This window comes from Schistocerca cancellata, chromosome 6 (assembly GCF_023864275.1).
Source record: "Schistocerca cancellata isolate TAMUIC-IGC-003103 chromosome 6, iqSchCanc2.1, whole genome shotgun sequence".
NCBI classification, from domain to species: domain Eukaryota; kingdom Metazoa; phylum Arthropoda; class Insecta; order Orthoptera; family Acrididae; genus Schistocerca; species Schistocerca cancellata.
Genome location: NC_064631.1, coordinates 579,389,101 through 579,404,648, shown reverse-complemented (window position 1 = coordinate 579,404,648; position 15,548 = coordinate 579,389,101). Strand labels below are relative to the sequence as shown.

Sequence of the window (15,548 nt, the reverse complement as noted above, 5' to 3'; positions counted from 1 at the left end):
AGTTTTCATATGAACATTCTCTAATTCTCACATCTTCTCTCACATTTTCACATAGTTCTTCACTTCAACCTTCTCTTACACATTTTTTTTTTTCAAATTACAGTATGGCATCTTTTTTCTTCCTTACTGTTTCTCCATGCCCTCTTATATCTTTTAGATTTTGCATGACACTCGCTCTTATGATATGGCATTTTAGTGACATATAAACAATTTTTATTTGTTGCTAAAATAATATTAATGCATTAGCACAAACCGTTATATACCTTCAAGGGGGAAAAGTTGTAGAACATAGGCATTTATGATTTATGGTTTCAGAACATTTCTAAAAGCACCTAGAACATTTGGCTCTCCCCCATACAGCTTTGGTTCCACTGGTACATCTTCAGTCTTGCCCACACATCTCTGTTACCAGCACCCTTCTGTATCCATCACGGGTATCAAACTCGCAGTCCCCTGCCAATATAACAGTATGTAAACATTGTGTCATCTTGCATGTAGGCTCACAAAACCTGACTAGTAGTGAATATTTTGGTAGGTGACTACTGTATGACACATGCAAAGAATATAAAATGAGATTGTCAGATGTTTCGCAAACTCTTCCCTTCAAAATGTGCTGCTGCTGTGCCCATAGAGCAACAGTGACTGCTTTAACTGAAGAGTGCACTACTGCAGATTCAAGCATAGACAATGCTGGTGTAAGTCGGTAATCTTTGTGACTATGATGTCACACTGTTTTGCACTGGTGCCAATAACATCATTCCAACAGTTGTGGCATCGCATATGGTTGGTGAACAGCTGTTCAGAATTCATTAATAAAGCAATTAGTGATGAAGCTACTCCTGACCAATAATTACTTGTGCTTTGCACAAAATTTTTCTATATAAATTTATATTACTATGAAAACTAAATTTGAAATGTTTCTTTTTTGTATTGTTTTTGTATCCTACCTAAAACTGAACCTCGCTCACTTGGCACATGTCAGGTTATGAGTTGGAATCCTTGGTACATTCAATATTTACAAGCATTGTAGGTCTTTTCATGAAAGAATAATATTTTAGAATGAGAGAGATTACATCTCACTACACAGCCAGTCGCATCCAACACAGTCACTGTTATTAAATTTTCTTATTAGCAAAAGGAGACCAAGAGCTATCTACTATCAAAACTGTGTATATGTGGTAGTGGACAACAGTGAATGCTTACTAACACACACTTAAAGATATTGGAATCTCTACACTGAGAGAGAAGTGTCTTGTAATGGAAAACTAGTACACTACACCATGGTGGTTGTACAAGAAGCCTTGTATGTGACAGAAACCACATTAACTAGAGGGATTATAAAAATCAGTTACACTGAGACATGAATGGAAAATTCTTTGAATAATCTACAGTGGTGCTCTCTGAGACACAGACAACATCACAGATCAATTTAGGAAAAGATGCCTACACTTGTATTGGCACCTATGTGTGATGGATGAAAAAATGTTCACTAAGAAAATATTTATCATAATTAATGCAATTAACCCCCCCATGAACCATGGACCTTGCCGTTGGTGGGGAGGCTTGCGTGCCTCAGCGATACAGATAGCAGTACCGTAGGTGCAACCACAACGGAGGGGTATCTGTTGAGAGGCCAGACAAACGTGTGGTTCCTGAAGAGGGGCAGCAGCCTTTTCAGTAGTTGCAAGGTCAACAGTCTGGATGATTGACTGATCTGGCCTTGTAACAATAACCAAAACGGCCTTGCTGTGCTGGTACTGCGAACGGCTGAAAGCAAGGGGAAACTACAGCCGTACTTTTTCCCGAGGGCATGCAGCTTTACTGTATGGTTAAATGATGATGGCGTCCTCTTGGGTAAAATATTCCGGAGGTAAAATAGTCCCCCATTCGGATCTCCGGGCGGGGACTACTCAAAAGGATGTCGTTATCAGGAGAAAGAAAACTGGCATTCTACGGATCGGAGCGTGGAATGTCAGATCCCTTAATCGGGCAGGTAGGTTAGAAAATTTAAAAAGGGAAATGGATAGGTTAAAGTTAGATATAGTGGGAATTAGTGAAGTTCGGTGGCAGGAGGAACAAGACTTCTGGTCAGGTGACTACAGGGTTATAAACACAAAGTCAAATAGGGGTAATGCAGGAGTAGGTTTAATAATGAATAGGAATATAGGAATGCGGGTAAGCTACTACAAACAGCATAGTGAACGCATTATTGTGGTCAAGATAGATACGAAGCCCACAACTACTACAGTAGTACAAGTTTATATGCCAACTAGCTCTGCAGATGACGAAGAAATAGAAGAAATGTATGACGAAATAAAAGAAATTATTCAGATAGTGAAAGGAGACGAAAATTTAATAGTCATGGGTGACTGGAATTCGAGTGTAGGAAAAGGGAGAGAAGGAAACGTAGTAGGTGAATATGGATTGGGGCTAAGAAATGAAAGAGGGAGCCGCCTGGTAGAATTTTGCACATAGCACAACTTAATCATAGCTAACACTTGGTTTAAGAATCATGATAGAAGGTTGTATACATGGAAGAACCCTGGAGATACTAAAAGGTATCAGATAGATTATATAATGGTAAGACAGAGATTTAGGAACCAGGTTTTAAATTGTAAGACATTTCCAGGGGCAGATGTGGATTCTGACCACAACCTATTGGTTATGACCTGTAGATTAAAACTGAAGAAACTGCAAAAAGGTGGGAATTTAAGGATATGGGACCTGGATAAACTGAAAGAACCAGAGGTTGTACAGAGTTTCAGGGAGAGCATAAGGGAACAATTGACAGGAATGGGGGAAAGAAATACAGTAGAAGAAGAATGGGTAGCTTTGAGGGATGAAGTAGTGAAGGCAGCAGAGGATCAAGTAGGTAAAAAGACGAGGGCTAGTAGAAATCCTTGGGTAACAGAAGAAATATTGAATTTAATTGATGAAAGGAGAAAATATAAAAATGCAGTAAATGAAGCAGGCAAAAAGGAATGCAAACGTCTCAAAAATAAGATCGACAGGAAGTGCAAAATGGCTAAGCAGGGATGGCTAGAGGACAAATGTAAGGATGTAGAGGCTTATCTCACTAGGGGTAAGATAGATAATGCCTACAGGAAAATTAAAGAGACCTTTGGAGATAAGAGAACCACTTGTATGAACATCAAGAGCTCAGATGGAATCCCAGTTCTAAGCAAAGAAGGGAAAGCAGAAAGGTGGAAGGAGTATATAGAGGGTCTATACAAGGGCGATGTACTTGAGGACAATATTATGGAAATGGAAGAGGATGTAGATGAAGATGAAATGGGAGATACGATACTGCGTGAAGAGTTTGATAGAGCACTGAAAGACCCAAGTCAAAACAAGGCCCCCAGAGTAGACAACATTCCATTGGAACTACTGACGGCCTTGGGAGAGCCAGTCCTGACAAAACTCTACCATCTGGTGAGCAAGATGTATGAAACAGGCGAAATACCCTCAGACTTCAAGAAGAATATAATAATTCCAATCCCAAAGAAAGCAGGTGTTGACACATGGGAAAATTACCGAACAATCAGTTTAATAAGTCACAGCTGCAAAATACTAACACGAATTCTTTACAGACGAATGGAAAAACTAGTAGAAGCCGACCTCGGGGAAGATCAGTTTGGATTCCGTAGAAATACTGGAACACGTGAGGCAACACTGACCTTACGACTCATCTTAGAAGAAAGATTAAGGAAAGGCAAACCTACGTTTCTAGCATTTGTAGACTTAGAGAAAGCTTTTGACAGTGTTGACTGGAATACTCTCTTTCAAATTCTAAGGGTGGCAGGGGTAAAATACAGGGAGCGAAAGGCTATTTACAATTTGTACAGAAACCAGATGGCAGTTATAAGAGTGGAGGGGCATGAAAGGGAAGCAGTGGTTGGGAAGGGAGTAAGACAGGGTTGTAGCCTCTTCCCCATGTTATTCAATCTGTATATTGAGCAAGCAGTAAAGGAAACATAAGAAAAATTCGGAGTAGGTATTAAAATCCATGGAGAAGAAATAAAAACTTTGAGGTTCGCCGATGACATTGTAATTCTGTCAGAGACAGCAAAGGACTTGGAAGAGCAGTTGAACGGAATGGATGGTGTCTTGAAGGGAGGATATAAGATGAACATCAACAAAAGCAAAACGAGGATAATGGAATGTAGTCGAATTAAGTCGGGTGATGTTGAGGGTATTATATTAGGAAATGAGACACTTAAAGTAGTAAAGGAGTTTTGCTATTTGGGGAGCAAAATAACTGATGATGGTCGAAGTAGAGAGGATATAAAATGTAGACTGGCAATGGCAAGGAATGCGTTTCTGAAGAAGAGAAATTTGTTAACATCGAGCATAGATTTAAGTGTCAGGAAGTCATTTCTGAAAGTATTTGTATGGAGTGTAGCCATGTATGGAAGTGAAACATGGACGATAAATAGTTTGGACAAGAAGAGAATAGAAGCTTTTGAAATGTGGTGCTACAGAAGAATGCTGAAGATTAGATGGGTAGATCACATAACTAATGAGGAAGTATTGAATAGGGTTGGGGAGAAGAGAAGTTTGTGGCACAACTTGACCAGAAGAAGGGATCGGTTGGTAGGACATGTTCTGAGACATCGAGGGATCACCAATTTAGTATTGGAGGGCAGCGTGGAGGGTAAAAATCTTAGGGGGAGACCAAGATATGAATACACTAAGCAGATTCAGAAGGATGTAGGTTGCAGTAGGTACTGGGAGATGAAGAAGCTTGCACAGGATAGAATAGCATGGAGAGCTGCATCAAACCAGTCTCAGGACTGAAGACAACAACAACAACAACAACAACAACAACAACAACAACAACAACAATGCAATTAAATTAAAGACCACTTGGATGAAAGAAACACAAGACAACCAGGAATAACTGAAAATATCAGAAGAAATTAAGGGCAGAAAACAACTCAGAAATAAACATCAGAAACAAGAAATTGTACAAGTATGAAGAAAAGAAACAACAGGCGAAAAAACAGAGAGAAAAGAAAGAAAAAACACAGTGAATTAATAAAGAGGCTTTTAAAACTGAAGACAAGGAAGTGAACCTGTCACTGGCTCAAGTGCACACACTCTCCTAAGGCAGGATAATCAAAGAGTGAGAGTGAGAGATAGTATTTTTTAATAGGCAATCTGTTAAATATATTTGCACAAGGCTCTAGAAATCCTTTAAGAATTCTAGAGTAGCAGGCAAAGTCTACATTGATGTTATTTTTGTTTTTTGTATTTTTTTTAAGATTGTGAATTATCTGAAATAGGTCTTCAGTATTAATTTCAGATAATGGAGTTCACAGGTTTGACAATTTAATGTATTTTTATGTTGGACAGTTTAAGAGTCACTTATATTTTCCTGAACACAGGAAGAGTTGTTCAGAGAAAGCTACTACTTTCCACATATATGAAGTACACAATAAGGACTCTTACAACACAATTATACTCAAGGTGTCCAGGGAATGAGCAGATGTAGGTGTCCAATAGAGGCGGAACATTATTACTATGGGACCCCACCACTAATTAGATTCTTTAATTTATTTTATCTCCTTTTTCTAGTAAAATATTGGATGAGTTTTGGAACATGATCTGTTCAGTAATTCAGTGAGTGAAATACATAGGTGACACACACAGGAAACTTTCAAACTAATTTAATGTTGCCATATACTGCAGAAGATAACATTAAAGAGCACTTCACTTCACCAAGGTGTCATGTAACAATATCATGAAAAAGATAGTTGCTACTCACCATATAGCAGATACACAGTCGCAGATACAAACAACAAAAATACTGTCAGAAAGCGAGCTTTTGGCCTACACGGCTTTAGTCAGAAATAACCCCCCCCCCCCCCCCCCCCACCCCACACACACACTCACACGCAACTCGTGCAAACATGACCACAGCCTATGGCTGCTGAGGCCAGACTGTGAGCAGCAGAGGATGATGAGAGAAGCAAGTGGGTGGTGCAGGTAAGGAGGAGGCTGAGGCAGGAAGAGGGAGGGACAGCATGGTAGGGACGAGGAACGGAAAGTTTTGCATGTAGGAGCATACAGGGATGAGGTGGAGAGAAGGTGGGGGGGGGGGGGGAGGGAGGTAGTGGAAAAAGAGAGAAGTAAAAAGACTGTGGGTGCATTGGTGGAATAGAGGGCTGTGTAGTGCACGGATGGGAACGGGGAAGCGGCTATATGGGTAAGGAAATGACTAACAAAGGTTGACGCCAGGAGGGTTACGGGAACACAGGATATATTGCATGGAGAGTTGCCATCTGCACAATACAGAAAAGCTGGTGTTGGTGGGTAGGATCCAGATGCCACAGGCTGTGAAGCAGTCATTGAAATGAAGAAAGTCATGGTGGGTGGCGTGCTCAGCAATAGACTGGACCAGCTGTTTCTTGGACACAGTTTGTTGGTGGCCATTAATGCAGAGAGTCAGCTTGTGGTTGCCATGCTCATGTAGAATGCAACACAGTGGTTGCAGCTTAGCTTGTAGCTCACATGACTGGTTTCACAGATAGCCCAGCCTTTGATGAGATACGTGATGCTTGTGACCAGATTCAAGTAGGTACTGGTGGAAGATGTATGGGATAGGTGATGCTTTTGACTGGACTTAAGTAGGTATTGGTGGTGGTGGAAGATTTATGGGACAGGTCTTGCATCTAGGTCTACTAAAGGGACATGAGCCATGAGGCACGGGATTGGGAGCAGGCGTTATGTAGGGACGGATGAGGATATTGTGTAGGTTTGATGGGTGGCTGAATACCAGCATGGGAGGGGTGGTAAGGATAGTGAGATAGCAGGTAGGACATACCTCATTTCAGGGCACAAAGAGGTAGTCGAAACCCTGGCAGACAATGCGATTCAGTTGCTATAGTCCTGGGTGGTACTGAGTCACGAGAGAAATGCTCGTCTCTGACTGTATGATGGAGTTATGGGAGGTAGTGGGTGATTGTAGAGAGAAGGCATGGGTGATATGTTTTGGGAAGGTAATTATTATCTGTGAAGGCCTCAGTGAGAGCCTTGGTGTATTTTGAGAGATTGCCTGTCACTACAAACGTGACGGCCACACGTGGCTAGGTTGTATGGAAGGGACTTCTTGGTATGGAATGGGTGGTAGCTGTCGAAAAGGAGGTATTATTGGTGGTTGGTAGGCTTGATATGGATGGAAATACTGACGTGGTCATCTATGAGGTGGAGGTCAACACTGATGTGGAGGTCAACACTGATGTGGAGGTCAACACTGATGTGGAGGTCAACACTGAGGTGGAGGTCAACACTGAGGTGGAGGTCAACACTGAGGTGGAGGTCAACACTGAGGTGGAGGTCAACACTGAGGTGGAGGTCAACACTGAGGTGGAGGTCAACACTGAGGTGGAGGTCAACACTGAGGTGGAGGTCAACACTGAGGTGGAGGTCAACACTGAGGTGGAGGTCAACACTGAGGTGGAGGTCAACACTGAGGTGGAGGTCAACACTGAGGTGGAGGTCAACACTGAGGTGGAGGTCAACACTGAGGTGGAGGTCAACACTGAGGTGGAGGTCAACACTGAGGTGGAGGTCAACACTGAGGTGGAGGTCAACACTGAGGTGGAGGTCAACACTGAGGTGGAGGTCAACACTGAGGTGGGTGGCTTGTTGGGCTGAACAGGACCAGGTGGAATGACTGGGGGAGAAGGTGTTGAGCTTCTGGAGGAATGTGGATCAGGTGTCCTCACCACCAATCCAGATCTCGAACATGTCTTCAATGAATCTGAACCAGTTCAGTGGGTTGAGTATGTTACAACATCAGCCTTTCCATGATGACCATTTTTCCTATGAAAGCCTGGGACAACGGGAGAGAGTAGCTGCATACATGTACACCCTGTGATCATGCTGTATGTTGTGTGTGCTCATACAGAGACGTGTTCAGAAAGGAAGCTATAATGTTAACTTCTTTGCATGTGTATTAACTTCCTGGAGGTTAATCTATACCATATAGCGGTAATATTTTTTCATACAATTATTTGCATTTCTGTTAGAAATTTTCATTAACTGATTAGAAAAACTCTTATCACTGAATATTCTACTCGTCTACAGTGGTCTGCATCCATTTGACAAGAACACAGAAACTGAAGTATTTGCAAAAGCTCTCCTTACTTGTTAACTTGCTCAATTTTAATAATAGCTTCGACTAGGTTTGTGTATGTATGTAGCCGAGTGGTACAGCACAGCTGACTGCTACCACGGGGACCCAGATTTGATTCCTTTTATTGCTAGGGATTTTTCCTTGGTGGGAAGACTTGTACAGGGTGTATTCTGCATCATGAGGCCAATTGAGGAGCTACTCGATAGATAAGCAGCAGTTCTAAGGTCAAGAAACCCAACAACAATCGGGAGAGCAGTGTGCTGACCACATGCCCCTCCACACCATATCCAATGTTGCCACTGGCGGAGGATGACACAGGGGGTCAGTTGGATCTGAGTACAGCATGTACATAAAGTCTGGGAACACTTTCAATTATTTATTGCACAAGAACCAAACATTGTACAGATATAACGTATATGTTATTTTGAAGAGAAAGTCGTTTTTTTTCCCCTTCATGTATATTGACACAGCGTAGTTTGGTAATTTGCCGATAGTCAGCACTAGTCACAAACATGGCGAGTTCAGGTGCGGAGCGAGCTTTCTGTGTGTTGGATTTTGACAAAAACAAATATGCTACAGCTGTTCGACAGATGTTTAGCACCAAGTATGGTAGGAAGCCACCAACAAGGAAGGCCATTTACCACTGGCACAACAAATTTGCTATGACAGGTTGCTTGTGCCCGGCAAAAAGAAGCGGATGTCCCAGTGTGAGTGGAGTGAATGTGGAGTGTGTAAGAGAGACATTCATAAGGAGTCCAAAGAAACTGGTGCGTCATGCATCCCATGAACTTGAAATGGCTCCAATGGCAGCGTGGAAAGCCTGCGACAGAAGCTGTCTATGAAACCATTCAAATTGGAGCTAGAGCAGAACTACAGTCGACGACGCCATGCTTGGATGGGTATGGCAAGAATTTGATTACCGTATTGACATCTGCCGGGTCACTCACTCATGGTTCGCATATTGAATGTTTTTTTTTTTTTTTACAAACAACTTTCAGAGTTTCTCTTTAAAATGGCAATATGTATGACACCTGTACAATGTTTACTTCTTGTGCAATAAATAACTGAAAGTGTTCCCGGACTTTATGTAAACCGTGTACTGATCAAATAAAATTTTTCTATAAGATCATTTTAGCAGAAAGCTGTATGTACCTCAGATACATGCCATCCATCATCTGTTCATGTCATGCTGTCTTCAACCCAGAACTTGGTTTCTTCTTTCACCTGCAAACTTTCAGTATCAGGCAATTAGGCATTTTTTGCTATGGGACTTCATACACCTTTTTCAGCATCCAACTGTTAGTGTTTATGTACATTGCAGTGCCCAACTGGTGTCACAGTGTGACTAGCTCTCTTACTTGCTACAGTCCAATTTCATTCAATAATGTCAAAAAATCAGATTTTATCTTGTCTATTTCAGTTTCTGCAATCCTTTTCACATGTCCTATGGTTTTATTTAGTTTTTTGTCTAACACAATGAACTAATACTGGCATATCAAGTAGGTCATAGGGTAATGTCCTGCTGTCCACACATGATCCTACGGTCATGAAAATGTCATCATCTCGATTTATATGGTAATTTCTGGTCAACACAAAAGGGAATTAAAACAACATGTTGATACCAAAGTTTCCAATTACATTTGATCAGTGTCACACACTGAAAGTAGTGAAATATCTGCTTCTAAGTAATAACAAGACCACGGGTTTTAGGTAAAAACCTATTTTGTTCCTGAGTTCCTATTTGCATAAAAATTTGTACTTATGCGTTTCATGACTATTTACACTTAATAGCGTTAATTCTATAGTACCTAAAAAAGCCTATTTCGACATCAGTGCCTATTTTTGCCTATTTCGGCTTTAATATCCTAAAAAGTGCCTATTTCATCATATAAGACAGTGGCTCCAAGTATTTCCACACTATACGACAGATGGAAAAAAATATTTTCTGCCCAGCGTGCAGCAAGGTGGCTAGTTGATATGCGCTCATGCTTTCATATTTGCCTAACACTTAGGTCTTTTTCATTTTTTTTTATATCGCTATCCCTGTTAATACCAAATACTATTTATACGTGTTTTATTATTCATATGTAAAAAATAGATCACGGATCTTTAGGTTAAAACCTATTTTTTTTCCTAAGCTCCAATTTGCATATCAGTTGGTACTTATGCATTTCATGACTGACTAAACTGAATACCGTTATTTCTATAGGACCTAAAATTTAGTATTTCAATGTTGACGCCAAATTTTGCCTATTTTGGCATCAAAATCCTAAAAAGTATCTATTTCGTTAATCTGACAGAGTTCTTGTGTTTTCAAAGATTAGAAAAAGGAAGTAAACTTAGGGCTTTACGTTTCATCGAAGGCGAAGGTCGTTAGAGACTGTTTACAACTCCTCTGCTTGCCTTACTACCAACAGCACTCGGCACGGTTGAATGGTCATCCATCCAAGTACGCGCCGAGCGCGACAGTGCTTAACTTTGGTGAGCGAATGGGAACCGGTCAAAGATTTGAGTTACACATTAGAATCGAACAGGGGAGTACTAAATGTTATATTTGAAAATGTTTCGTTCGTAGGATTCTGGACAGCTCTGTATTTTCGCAAAGAAACGGTTTCATAGGCCTTAAGCTGAGCATGGATTAAAAAAATCACAGTGTTAATAGTAGATGCCCTCTATAGCTAAATTACTGCCCTTCGCACATTTTCTCGCTGCTGTCTACAGGCAGTCCTATCAAACTACTCTGTTTTGTGAAAGGTATTATATGTGAATTTTCCGGTTCGAAAAATAATTAGCCAGTAGTGAGATGTTTTCATCTGAAGCACTTGTAGATTCCATTCGCTTGTTCAGAAGGGGCGGCCATCTGTCAGGTGAGGTTAGTTGATGTTTTTCTCAGACTTCTTATTTTCCTGTCACTTACGATTTCTTTTTATCGCTATCCTTTTGTAATACAAAATACTCTTTATATGCGATTCTAAACTGCATTTCCCTTTTCTCTCGTATTAGGTTTCGAGTGTTAAGAAATCTCACTTAACTCAGCATGCAGATGGAATCACACATAAAGCTAATGTTGAACGAAAGTCAAAATTGAAGCAAACTCTTTTAACCAATAAATCTGGTGAATCCTCCGAAAAAACAAGTTCTGCAGTGATTTGTGTCATGCACTTGTGGCAGCAAACATCCCCTTTCGGAAACTAGAAAACCCAATTTTTAGAGGTTTTCTTGAGAAGTACTGCCATTGGTCTATTCCTGCAGAGTCAACTTTACGTAAGAATTATGTGGATTCAGCTTACAATGCTGCATTGCACAGAATCTGAGAAGATGTTGGAGAATCTTGCATATGGATTTCTGCGGATGAAACTACTGACAGTCTTTGCCGTTACATTGCAAACCTGATTATTGGCAAGCTAGATCCAGATGCTCCATCGAGGGCTCACTTGATTGACTCAAAACAGCTTGCAAAAACTAACCAACAAACAATAGCACTGCTTGTGAACAATGGACTTAAGGTGCTATACCCAAATGGAGTGGATAAGGTGCTTCTGGCCGTCACTGATGCTGCTGCATATATGGTAGCAGCATTTCAACTATTAAAAGTATTCTACCCATTGATGCTGCATGTAACTTGTGTAGTTCATGGGATCAACCGCATAGCAGAGCAAGTGAGGCTACAATTTCCTAAAGTAAATAAAGTAATATCTATGGTGAAAAAAATTTTTGTTAAGGCACCATCAAGAATACAGGCATTCAAAGAACAGCTTCCAGATGTCCCATTGCCGCCAGAGCCTGTTGTCACCCGCTGGGGCACGTGGCTGATAGCAGCAGAATACTATAGCAAGCAACTCTCCGCTGTCCAGAAGGTGGTTGAAAATATACCGGCGGATGCTGCATCCGTAATTGCAGCAATGGAGTTACTCACAGATTCTTCTTTAAAACGGGACTTACCTTACATTAGGGCCCACTACACATTTATGGCAAGAATAATTTCACAATTAGAAGGCTCAGGGAGACCTATCTACGACAATATTTCTTTGCTTGAAGAAGTCATCATCATCATCATCATCATCATCATCATCATCATCATCATCATCATCATCTAAGACTGATTATGCCTTTCAGAAACAGCCTTGCTGTGCTGGTACTGCGAATGGCTGAAAGCAAGGGGAAACTACAGCCATAATTTTTCCCGAGGGCATGCAGCTTTACTGTATGGTTAAATGATGATGGCGTCCTCTTGGGTAAAATATTCCGGAGGTAAAATAGTCCCCCATTCAGATGTCCGGGCAGGGACTACTCAAGAGGATGTCGTTATCAGGAGAAAGAAAACTGGCATTCTGCGGATCGGAGCGTGGAATGTCAGATCCCTTAATCGGGCAGGTAGGTTAGAAAACTTAAAAAGGAAAAAGGATAGGTTAAAGTTAGATATAGTGGGAATTAGTGAAGTTCGGTGGCAGGAAGAACAAGACTTTGGGTCAGGTGAATACAGGGTTATAAATACAAAATCAAATAGGGGTAATGCAGGAGTAGGTTTAATAATGAATAAAAAAATAGGAGTGCGGGTAAGCTACTACAAACAGCATAGTGAACGCATTATTGTGGCCAAGATAGACACGAAGCCCACACCTACTACAACAGTAAAAGTTTATATGCCAACTAGCTCTGCAGATGATGAAGAAATTGATGAAATGTATGATGAGATAAAAGAACTTATTCAGGTAGTGAAGGGAGACAAAAATTTAATAGTCATGGGTGACTGGAATTCGAGAGTAGGAAAAGGGAGAGAAGGAAACATAGTAGATGAATATGGATTGGGGGAAAGAAATGAAAGAGGAAGCCGTCTGGTAGAATTTTGCACAGAGCATAACTTAATCATAGCTAACACTTGGTTTAAGAATCATAAAAGAAGGTTGTACACATGGAAGAATCCTGGAAATACTAGAAGGTATCAGACAGATTATATAATGGTAAGACAGAGATTTAGGAACCAGGTATTAAATTGTAAGACATTTCCAGGGGCAGATGTGGACTCTGACCACAATCTATTGGTTATGAGCTGTAGATTAAAACTGGACAAACTGCAAAAAGGTGGGAATTTAAGGAGATGGGACCTGGACAAACTGATTAAACCAGAGGTTGTACAGAGTTTCAGGGAGAGCATAAGGGAACAATTGACAGGAATGGGGGAAAGAAATACAGTAGAAGAAGAATGGGTAGCTTTGAGGGATGAAGTAGTGAAGGCAGTAGAGGATCAAGTAGGTAAAAAGAAGAGAGCTAGTAGAAATCCTTGGGCAACAGAAGAAATATTGAATTTAATTGATGAAAGGAGAAAATATAAAAATGCAGTAAATGAAGCAGGCAAAAAGGAATACAAATGTCTCAGAAATGAGATCGACAGGAAGTGCAAAATGGCTAAGCAGGGATGGCCAGAGGACAAATGTAAGGATGTAGAGGCTTATCTCATGAGGGGTAAGATACATACTGCCTACAGGAAAATTAAAGAAACCTTTGGAGGTAAGAGAACCACTTGTACGAATATCAAGAGCTCAGATGGAAACCCAGTTCTAAGCAAAGAAGGGAAAGCAGAAAGGTGGAAGGAGTATATAGAGGGTCTATACAATGGCAACGTACTTGAGAACAATATTCTGGAAATGGAAGAGGATGTAGATGAAGACGAAAAGGGAGATACAATACTGCGTGAAGAGTTTGACAGAGCACTGAAAGACCTGAGTCGAAACAAGGCCCCCGGAGTAGACAACATTCCATTGGAACTACTGACAGCCTTGGGAGAGCCAGTCCTGACAAAACTCTACCATCTGGTGAGCAAGATGTATGAAACAGGTGAAATATCCTCAGACTTCAAGAAGAATATAATAATTCCAATCCCAAAGAAAGCAGGTGTTGACAGATGTGAAAATTACCAGACAATCAGCGTAATAAGCCACAGCTGCAAAGTATTAACACGAATTCTTTACAGACGAATGGAAAAACTAGTAGAAGCCGACCTCGGGGAAGATCAGTTTGGATTCCGTAGAAATACTGGAACACGTGAGGCAATACTGACCTTACGACTAATCTTAGAAGAAAGATTAAGGAAAGGCAAACCTACGTTTCTAGCGTTTGTAGACTTAGAGAAAGCTTTTGACAATGTTGACTGGAATACTCTATTTCAAATTCTAAACGTGGCAGGGGTAAAATACAGGGAGCGAAAGGCTATATACAATTTGTACAGAAACCAGATGGCAGAGAGTCGAGGGACATGAAAGGGAAGCAGTGGTTGGGAAGGGAGTGAGATAGGGTTGTAGCCTCTCCCTGTTGTTGTTCAATCTGTATATTGAGCAAGCAGTAAAGGAAACAAAAGAAAAATTCGGAGTAGGTATTAAAATCCATGGAGAAGATATAAAAACTTTAAGGTTCGCCGATGACATTGTAATTCTGTCAGAGACAGCAAAGGACTTGGAAGAGCATTTGAATGGAATGGAGAGTGTCTTGGTGAAAGGAGGATATAAGATGAACATCAACAAAAGCAAAACAATGATCATGGAATGTAGTCGAATCAAGTTGGGTGATGCTGAGGGAATTAGATTAGGAAATGAGACACTTAAAGTAGTAAATGAGTTTTGCTATTTGGGGTGCAAAATAACTGATGATGGTCGAAGTAGAGAGGATATAAAACGTAGACTGGCAATGGCAAGAAAAGAGTTTCTGAAGAAGAGAAATTTGTTAACATCGAGTATAGATTTAAGTGTCAGGAAGTCATTTCTGAAAGCATTTGTATGGAGTGTAGCCATGTATGGAAGTGAAACATGGACGATAAATAGTTTGGACAAGAAGTGCATAGAAGCTTTCGAAATGTGGTGCTACAGAAGAATGCTGAAGATTAGATGGGTAGATCACATAACTAATGAGGAGGTATTGAATAGAATTGGAGAGAAGAGGAGTTTGTGGCACAACTTGACAAGAAGAAGGGACCGGTTGGTAGGACATGTTCTGCGGCATCAAGGGATCACAAATTTAGCATTGGAGGGCAGTGTGGAGGGTAAAAACCATAGAGGGAGACCAAGAGATGAATACACTAAGCAGATTCAGAAGTATGTAGGTTGCAGTAAGTACTGGGAGATGAAGAAGCTTGCACAGGATAGAGTAGCATGGAGAGCTGCATCAAACCAGTCTCAGGAGTGAAGACTACAACAACAACATGCCTTTCAGCGTTCAGGCTTGAAGAAGTCAAAATCAAAATTAATCAACTACCAGGTGAGGTAGGGGGAAAAAGTACAGACAAAAATGCAAATGGTTTTGCAGAAGAACACTGGCCTGAAGCAGTTGTGTGCAACTGCCGACATACTTAGTGGAAAATCCAGCACTCCTGACTGCAGCATTCCTGTCCAACATGTGCCGAAAATGAAGTACGCCC

At 40.9% G+C, this 15,548-nt stretch overlaps 1 protein-coding gene across 3 annotated transcripts in view; it reads right to left on the bottom strand.

Moving 5' to 3' along the window:
* LOC126191356 (trafficking protein particle complex subunit 8) overlaps positions 1–15,548 on the bottom strand; it is a 313,324-nt gene that overhangs the window by 64,383 nt on the left and 233,393 nt on the right. The window lies entirely within an intron of this gene.